At 45.8% G+C, this 9,475-nt stretch overlaps 1 pseudogene; it reads left to right on the top strand.

Annotated features, from left to right (window-relative positions):
- Positions 1–3,421: 3,421 nt before the first annotated feature.
- LOC134476227 (G-protein coupled receptor 12-like) lies at positions 3,422–5,137 on the top strand (annotated as a pseudogene).
- The last annotated feature ends 4,338 nt before the right edge of the window (positions 5,138–9,475 follow it).

Raw genomic sequence — 9,475 nt, 5'->3', positions numbered from 1 at the left:
TCAGCTACTAAGGGCATCTGCTGCCATGTCCTATAAGGGGCAATGAATAAGCCAAGAAATGTTCTCGTGGCCAGCATAGGTACAGACCTAGTGACCATGAACAGAGCAATCATCTGCCTACTTGATTCTAACTGGCACAGGACACTCCAGACCTTGCCTACCTTTATTTTTCCTCTAGTGAAGTCCATATAGGATACTGTGTTAGTCAGCTTTGCCCTACTATAACAAAATGCCTGACATAAGTAAGTTATGAAGAGGAAAGTTTTATTTTAGCTCACAGTTTTGAAGGTTTCTGACATTTGGACTCATTGCTTTGGGCTCCATTGCTTGGGCCCGTGGTAAGGCAGTGCAGCCTGGCAAATGCCCATGGCACAGCAAGCAAATTACATCAAGAGCCAGCTATCAAGGAGATCCCTGAAGGGGCCAGAGTCCCAGAATACCCTTCAAGGGCATACTCCCTCATGGCCCCACAGACCTCACCTCCTAAAGGTTCCTCTGTCTGCTGATAGCATCATCCCAGGAAGTCAACTTTACACACATGAGTCCTGCAGGAACCTTCAGGGTGGGGCCTACAGCAGAATCCACTGAAGGCCTCTATGTGCACCCCACTGGCACCCAGCACTGCCAACTGACCATTTCAGCCCTACAGCCACAGTGAGTAGCTGCTGGCTGGGCATGTGCTCCAGGCCAGGTCAAGGTTCTCCATGAAATTTCCCACCACCAACTAGGAGGAGGGTCTAGAACACAGCCCCAGATACCTAGACCACTTTCCAGTGATGCACAGAAGAGTCCCCTTTGAGGTAGGAAAGTGTGAGACAGGCAAAGACAGAAACAAAGCCAAGCAGAAGTAATTCAGGAAGGAGCCAATGGTCTGACACAGGGCTAGGGGTCTGCTTCCTGTCTGTCCTTCCTATCTGCATGCTGGACACCAAAGGGCATGTTGTCTTCAGCTACTTTGAATGGGATTGCAGGTCCTGGGTGCCAAAAGCTTAACAAACACACAAGTAAGGACAGAATCAGTAAAGACGCAGTGGAAAGATGAGACAGAGTAGGTGAACAAGGAATGCGGCTGGAGCTGGCCACCTAAAGTTGCTGAGTATCCACACTGCTCTCAGCTGGCCTTGGCTCTGCCCTGTAATGGTATCCAAGCCTCAGGTGTATGTTCTCGGTTCCTTCTTTGACTCTGCTCAGGTTTCACTGAAAAACAAAACAAAACAAAACAAAAAAAACAACCACATCCACCATCCACCTCTCCACCTCAATAATTTTTCTCTTTCCCAATCCTCAGTTCTTCCTTACCTTCCAAACACATGAAATTTTCCCCAAATATGTGAAATTTCCCAAACATAAATATTTCACAGACACATGAAAAAAATGAGTAAATTCTGCTCCTAAAAGTTCTGAGAGGCCAGGGTCCATGCTAATGTCACTGGCTAGAAGAGAGTCCATGTAGCCACACAGATTTGCTTCTGTGAGGCTTCTAAACATTCGGAAGGCAGCTTCAGCTGTGTTCTGCTGAAATTACTATGTGTTTACCAACTGTGCTTTATTCTAAAGTTGCTTTGGTTTGTAAAGTAGAAATTGAGAGAGGGCTGTACTCATGCAATCCATTTGTTGCATTTATTGCTGATCTGTGTGCACGTGTATGCATGTGTGCCTGTGTGCACATGTATGTTTTTGTGTCCACCAAACCATACAAGTCTGTGAGCACAAAAACCAGGTCTCGCTGAATCTCTGTCCCCCGCCGACTCTTCAGATGTACAGGTGTCTGTGTTTCTCTTCCACACAGGAGCAGCTCTTAGCATTCCACAGACCTCGGCTTCTCCAAGTGTGAGCTCCAGGTAAGCAGCATCAGCATCCCTGAGGCAGACCACTGCAAGTGCAGAATCAGGATCTCACCTCTCCAAACGATCCATTCGACAGTCTGGTAGGCTGTATGCGCAAGCAAGTTTGAGCAATGTTGTCTTGAACAACAGAAGTCCCAGAAAGAGTATTCAGGCCTCCCAGAGGACATAACACACCACAAAAGTCTGTAATTTACAGCAGAATCTGTTCAGGTGGAAAGCGCAGCTATTCTGGAGACAGAGGGAGGTCCCATAGTGCTGGAAGAGATGTTCAGAGTCAAGCAGCAACCACATACCAGCAGCAGTGCACTGCATGGAAGAGGCCAGTGGGTACCAGAGAGGCAGGTGAGAGGCAAGGAGGGCTGCAGCCAGAGAGATGGGCTGACATGCTGATGGGCAAGGGGACCTGGACAACCTTTCTTAGACAGGAGCTGATGGGTGGGAGAAGGAAGAGAATTATGGGGGTTAACGCATTTCAGAGCTATGAGGTGCTGCGATTCCGTACCCAGAAAAGATGTGGACTGTAACAGCAGACAGCTATCAGCTTCCTAATGTTAGAATCAATTGCTTCAGTATAGTGGAAAAATTAACACGGCCACTTCAGAACCTAAATGAATTGGGCTTTAGCCAGCGTCTGCAGGAAACTTCGCTAAGAACTCAGTAATGACTTCCATTTGAAAACACAGCGCCAAGAGCACTTAGTAAGTGCACTCTGGCCAGGATAATGATGGTCCACACGTCGCAGCGTCATCTGCCCAGCGTCATCTGCCCAGCGAAGCAAAGGTTCCCAAGGAGCGGTAACAGATCCAGGACAGCACACACACCTATCCCAGAGAACTCCGCTGCAGTGTAGCCGACTGCAGTCCTGAAATTGCTGGGTGAGCGTTTCTACTCTTTTCAGGATCTGGATCACCTGCGCCCGATCCTGAACACGGTTTACAGGGGTTTGGGATCAGGCTTGGAGGCCAGGGCCCTGGAAACTAGGACTCCGTGAGAGAACCACGGGATCGAAATAGGTCAACGCGGGGCTCTCAAGAAGCATCCGTGGCTCGTCAGGGTGCGTGAGGCGCGCGCTGCCAGGGGGTAGGGTGGTCACGGGGCGCTGCAGCCTGGACGGCCCACAGGCCAGCCCCGCGCCCGCAGCCTCTCCTGCCCTCCGCCCGGCGCCGTGCCCCGGCGCAGCCCTGACCTGGGGAGCGCGCGCGGTCTCCCGGGGCTGCCGCGGGCGGTTGGGCGCTCGCGGGGCGGCGGCGCGCGCAGGGAGCGTGCGGGGCGGGCGGCGCGGGGGAAGCGGCGGAGCAGAGCCGGTGCTCACCTCCAGCCGCGCGGCTGACCTGCGGTGGATCGCGCCCTGCGCCCTCCCCGCCCGCTCCGCAGCGGGGCCGCCGCCCTCGCCGCCCCGGGCATGGGCGCCAGTATGCGACAAGAGTAGCCCTCGCTCTTGGGAAGCCTTGAAGGAGCCCCCTGGGCCGAGTCACGCCAAACTAACTCCACCCCCCCCCCCCCGATTTCTCCCCGGCTCCCCTCGTGTTCCCCCACCCCCGCGTCCGCCGCGCGTCCCCGGTGTGAAGGGAGCGGCGGCCGCATGTGGCATCCGTCTGTGTGTCTGTCTGTCGCCGCACCTGCACCCCGCACACCTGCCTTTTGTGGCCTCCCTGGCTGCTCTGTTAGCGCGGGGGGCGTCGGGGATCCCCTCTTTGTTCTAGTCGCTGCTGCAGGGTGTGCACGCACCGGGCTGGGTTTTGGAGCGGAGAGCTGGAGACTGTTTAAATATTCCACCGAGGACGGCGCCGGGCTCAAGGTCCGCAGCTGCCCAGATGTGAAAGGGTCGCTGGTCTGCAGCGTTCTAGAGGTGACTCTCAGACGCGCATCCCAAGGCGCGAGTCCGCGCGTGCCTGCTGCGGCCACCCTCGTGTTTGGAGTCCTGCCAGGCCCCTTCCCAAGACCAAACAGGCATTTTTATGGTGGAGTTTCATCCACAGAGACTTTGGCTTTTGTTTTATTTCTTCTCGGTGTATCATTCCCGAGGCATGTGGCGTCTGAGACTTGGGGCTGGCTTTCTGCGTGCGTGCCTGTTGTGTACTTGTGTATTTCTGCATGAGGTTGGATTGTCATTCTGCTGTGCCTAAACATTAAGAAGCCTGTTTTTTCGTTGAAGAGGACGGGTTAAAATGAATGAAGACCTGCAGGTCAATGTAAGCGGGCTGCCTCTGGAGCATTTTAGATGCCGCTGCTGCGAAGAACATCTCAGCCGTTGCCTCAGCCCAGGCTCCTGTCACCGAGCTGAGCCTGAGCTGGTAGTCAACCCCTGGGACATTGTCCTGTGCACCTCGGGAACCCTCATCTCCTGTGAAAATGCCTTGGTGGTCCTTATCATCTTCCACAACCCCAGCCTGCGAGCACCCATGTTCCTGCTGATAGGCAGCCTGGCGCTGGCAGACCTGCTGGCCGGCATCGGACTCATCATCATCAATTTTGTGTTTGTCTACCTGCTTCAGTCGGAAGCCACCAAGCTGGTCACCATCCAGCTGATTGTGGCCTCCTCCGCCTCTGTCTGCAGCTTGCTGGCCATCACTGTGGACCGCTACCTCTCGCTCTATTACGCTCTGACCTTCCACTCGGAGCGGATGGTCACCTTCACTTATGTCGTGGGGGTCGTGCTCTGGGGGACCTCCATCTGCCTGGGGCTGCTGCCAGTGCTGGGCTGGAACTGCCTCCAGGACGAGTCCACGTGCAGTGTGGTCAGGCCCCTGACCATGAACAACACCGCCATCCTTTCTGTCTCTTTCCTCTTCATGTTTGCATTCATGCTTCAGCTCTACATCCAGATCTGTAAGATCGTGGTGAGGCATGCCCAGCAGCACCACTTCCTGGCCATATCGCACTATGTGACCATCCGGAAAGGGGTCTCAACGCTGGCTCTCATCATGGGGACCTTTGCAGCTTGCTAGATGCCTTTTACGCTCTATGCCTTGATAGCAGATTACACGCACCCTTCCATCTACACCTACGCCACCCTCCTCCCCGCCACCTACATCTCCATCATCAACCCTGTCATATATGCTTTCAGAAACCAGGAGATCCAGAAGGCCCTCTGCCTCATCTGCTGTGGGTGTGTCCCACCCAGTCTGTCCCAGAGAGCGCGGTCGCCCAGTGACGTGTAGCTGTCTTCCAGCTAAGAGGACCCTGCCTGTGACAAGCATTCCCACTGCCACGAAATGGCCAACCCGTTCCCTTTAACTTCTTTGCACTGGACTCCTTCCCAAGCCACCAGGAGCATTTAGCATTGGTGAACAAAGACATCATTTTGATGAGTTAAGTGATTAAAGTGAAAATAACGTTACCAGTTTTGTTACTCTTTAAAAAAATATTGTTGGCCTCTCTGTTCAACATTATTCTGTTTTGCTCGGGTGTGGTTTTAGTTTGTTTGGGGATTGGTGATTATGCTTTGATTTTGTGACTTGAACAACTACTTCTAAGATAACAATATGTAATTTATCAACTAGTGTTTACTTTTTTTCAAATTCTGTATTATTTCTACTCCGTTTTTGCTTTTTTACTCTAAAAAATGTCTGCTGGAAGACAAAGTGAGTAGAAATCTTGAAGACATGGGGTAAGAAGAGAGTTCATGAACAAAAATCAAACTACACAGCAAATACTTCGCAGAATCAATAACTGGGACATCATCTTATTAAAAGGTTTTTGCACATCAAAAGAACTCACCAATAGCATAAAAAAATGAATGAATTGGGAAAATATCTTAGCCAAATGTTCTCAAACAAAGGACTTCTATCTAGAACACATAGGGGATTTTAAAAAATCAGGTACCCAAAATTCAAAGTCCAAAAACAGGCACACTTCTCAGATGAAGAAACACAAATGACAAATAAATATATGAAAAAATGTTCTGCATCATTGTTCATTTGAAACAATGCAAATTAAAGCAACACTGAGATTATATATCACTCCTGAAAGAATGGCTAAAATCAAGAAATCAACCAATAACAAATACTGGAGGGACTATGGGGAAAAAAAAACTCTGCTCCATTGTTTGTGCAAGGGTAGACTGGTGCAACCATAGTGATATATGTGAACCCATGTTTATAGTAGTGCAATTTGTAATAGGCAAATCTAAAACAACCCAATGCCCATCAATTGAGGAAAAGATAAAAAATATGGTATTTTTTTTCCAATGGAGTACTATTCAACTATAAAGAAAGATTGCATTAAGACATTTATAGGCAGATGGATGTGACTTGAGACCATTTTCATAAGTGAAATAAATCAAACTCACATGTGTAAATACCATATTGCCTCCCTAGTGTAAGAAACTGAAAGAGCAAGTAAGATCCAAAATCTACAGTAAATATTATGTAACGGTAAGAAACTACTCAATGGGGAAAAGAAACTGGGATAGGGGAAATGAAGAAAGAAGAAAGGGAAAATGAAATAGATATAAATTTGTATATATGTGTGTATATATGATAGCTAAGAAGACTATACTACTAATTCTATTAGTTCTTGGAAAAGAACAATTAATACTCATATGATTAGACCAATTTTGTCTGCCTATGCCTGGTGATCTAAGCAAATCTTGAGGTTAACAATAAGCAATAAAACAATCATTGTAAATTCCTATCACTTTGTTTCAAAAGCAATGTTTTTGGGGGGTTTGTTGTTGTCCTTTGTCTTTTTTACTTTTTGTTTTTCTTTTCTATGTTTTTTCTCTTGTAAATAAAAAAGTGACAAATTGAATATAACAGCAATGGAAAGTAAAAATACTTTCTTTCTTGAGGATTTTGAGTGAATGGTGCTATGCACTATGAGAATGCCATAGCAGTAGATGTGGATTGGGGAAAAGCCCATAGAACACAGAAAAAGACCTGCTCTTGTATACCTTTGACTTAGAGCAGAGGTAGCTGTGGAGCAGTGGGGACAAGGCTTTGCTTCTTTATACCTGTTCCTGAATCAAATGGTGAAAATTGGAGAGAAAAGATACACAAATCAATTAGAAATACATTTTATATCTAAGTGTTAAAAACAACAGGAAGGCTCCTAAAATACAAGAATATAATATAGGCAATAGAGAACATTTAATAGCAGGGCACAAACCAAAGCAAAATTAAAGAGCAAAATAAAAGATAGGTTCTTAAATGAGGCATAATACTTAAATTTTGTGAATAAAGTTTAATTTTACTCATGTAATGTAAGTGAAACTTTGGAGTCTGCTTTTTGAGGTGTCTGAACAAAAAGACATTTCTGGAATGATGTATCACCATATTTCCATGGAGAGAAATATCTCTCATTAATTATCAGTGGAAAATCTTCTTTGTATTTACCATTAAACAGATCGATGAAGATGAAATTTTAGGTTAACTTTCTGATTCAATGATGGCATGAGAGAGCTCAAGACACAAATGTGACCTGCAGTAAGGCTACACTAGATCTCAGAAAGAAGAGCAGTTATTGTCAGGTGTCTTAAGTAAAACATGCTCACATTTATGTTCCTGTGTGGAGTTGGTACATGTACCTAACACATTTTAATTCCTTTTCCATACTCTTTCCCTTCACTCCCTCCCCTCTCCACACATCTCTTGATCCCATTTCCTATCTGGAGAAAAAGGTTGTGTTTATAGTACATAATATTTACTTCCCTTGCATGGAGTCGGATTGTTACTACTTTCTATATTCCATTAGCTGTAAGTTAGTCACATGGCAACAATTACCAACTGATAGGGAGAAAGACATTGAGATTCTATCCAGGAAGGACTCTGTATATGGAAGCATATGCAGGTATTAGGTACTTCTCACAGAAAATATAGAGCTCTATCAGTGTGCATTTCTGAATGATGGTTGGGCTGAATATGGTTCATTTTTCCTTAATTGTTTTATTTAAGAAGTATTTCATATGTTCATTCAAAGTACCTTATGTGTTTTATATATTTGAAGGAAAAGGGTATGTACATGATCAAAAACCAAACCACCCCACCTAGCATCTAGTCCCACCATACTACAGATGACTTAAGCCCGAAGTAACTAGTCCCATTAGATCTGTTAATATGCAATTTTGTACATACACACACTGATGTATTCTGAATTACAAAATAAGGAATCACCTTACAAATTGGGTTTTGAATATAGTGTTTTACCAACAAAATATGAAAATGGTACAGGACTTCAAAACAAGACAATAGGGAATCAACAAAGGCTACACCCTCAGATAGAGATCCACCCTCCCCACCCCCCGATGCCACATTGTATACCGCTATCTTCTGAACGGATGATCAGACCACTGGCCCTAGACCTGCAAGGTCAGTGAAAGACCAAAATACCACAAGCATCAAATTGCATTTCACCTCAATAGCTATCATCACAGCCTGTGTTTCTCTGGATCAGCAGTCAGTTACAGTAGGGGAGGGCAGAATTGGCTCTTCTTGTTTACCAGCCAGTGTGTCAGAAGGGGTCTGGCAGTCCATCTGCCCAAGGCAGCTTGTGCATGACACTGGCTCACAGAGGGGGCTTGCTTCCTGGTTAAAGCCTTGTTCTCTCCCTCCACAGACCACAAATAGTGCTGACTCACATGGAAAGGCTGTCCCTACTCCTTCACTGTATATTTTAAAAACCTACATCTTCTTTTTCTATTCACCAGTTGATGGGCATTTGGACTATTTCAAAGATTTGGCTATTATAAATTATCATGCTATAAACATGGATGTGCATATATCACAGAGTTATAATGCTTTATAATTCTTTCAGGAAGATACCAAAAGAGGAATAGCTGGATCAAATGGAACCTCTAGTCCTAGTTTTCCAAGGAATCTCCGCACTGATTTCCACAGTGGTTGTACCTGTCTACACTCCCACTAAAAGTGAAGAAAGATTCCCATTTCCCCACAGGCCTGCCAGAACTGGCTATTGATTGATTTTATTTATAATGACCATTCTTTCTGGAGTGAGATGGAATCTCAGTGCTGTTTTAATTTGCATCACTTAGGGGCTGGGGATTTAGCTCAGCAGGATAAGTGCCTGCCTTACAAGTATGTGGTTGTGAGTTCAATCCATGGTCCTGATAAAAACAAAAAATACAAATATATATATTGCATCTCTTGAATGACCAGCTATGTTGAACATTTTTTCATACGTTTATTTACTGCTTGCACTTCTTCATCTGAGGAGTATATATTCATCTCAGATGCCAGTCTTGTATTGGGTCTTTAAACTGGAGGGGTTTGATTTTTTTTTTTTTTTTTAGTGCTTTATATGTTCTAGATAGCACTCCTTTGTCTGAGGAACAATTTTTCCACCACTGTGGGTTGTCTCTTCACTCTGTTGGAGGTTTCTCTTTGCTGTGCAAAAGCTTCTTAATAAGCACAGTATTTTAAAGAAATTTAACTTCAAGAAAAGGTTTTAATGAAAATTTTCTCAGGAACATATAGGAGGACACTAGCACATGACACATCGAAGCTTCAAAACAACGCCCTTGAGATATTTCTCCCTCCAGCCCAGATCCCTTTCATGCTTTCTCTCTACTTGCCAGGTCATCTTCCATCCAGACAGCCAAATTCATAATTGTTTCCAGGAAAAATGCAAGAACATCAGGATTTAATTTTGACACCAACCACCTTCAGCCA

Source organism: Cavia porcellus, unplaced genomic scaffold (assembly GCF_034190915.1).
Source record: "Cavia porcellus strain 051 isolate PalLab524CR breed Dunkin Hartley unplaced genomic scaffold, mCavPor4.1 scaffold_6, whole genome shotgun sequence".
NCBI classification, from domain to species: Eukaryota; Metazoa; Chordata; class Mammalia; order Rodentia; family Caviidae; genus Cavia; species Cavia porcellus.
Note: the sequence above shows the minus strand (reverse complement) of the source record. Positions and strands in the feature narration are given on the sequence as shown.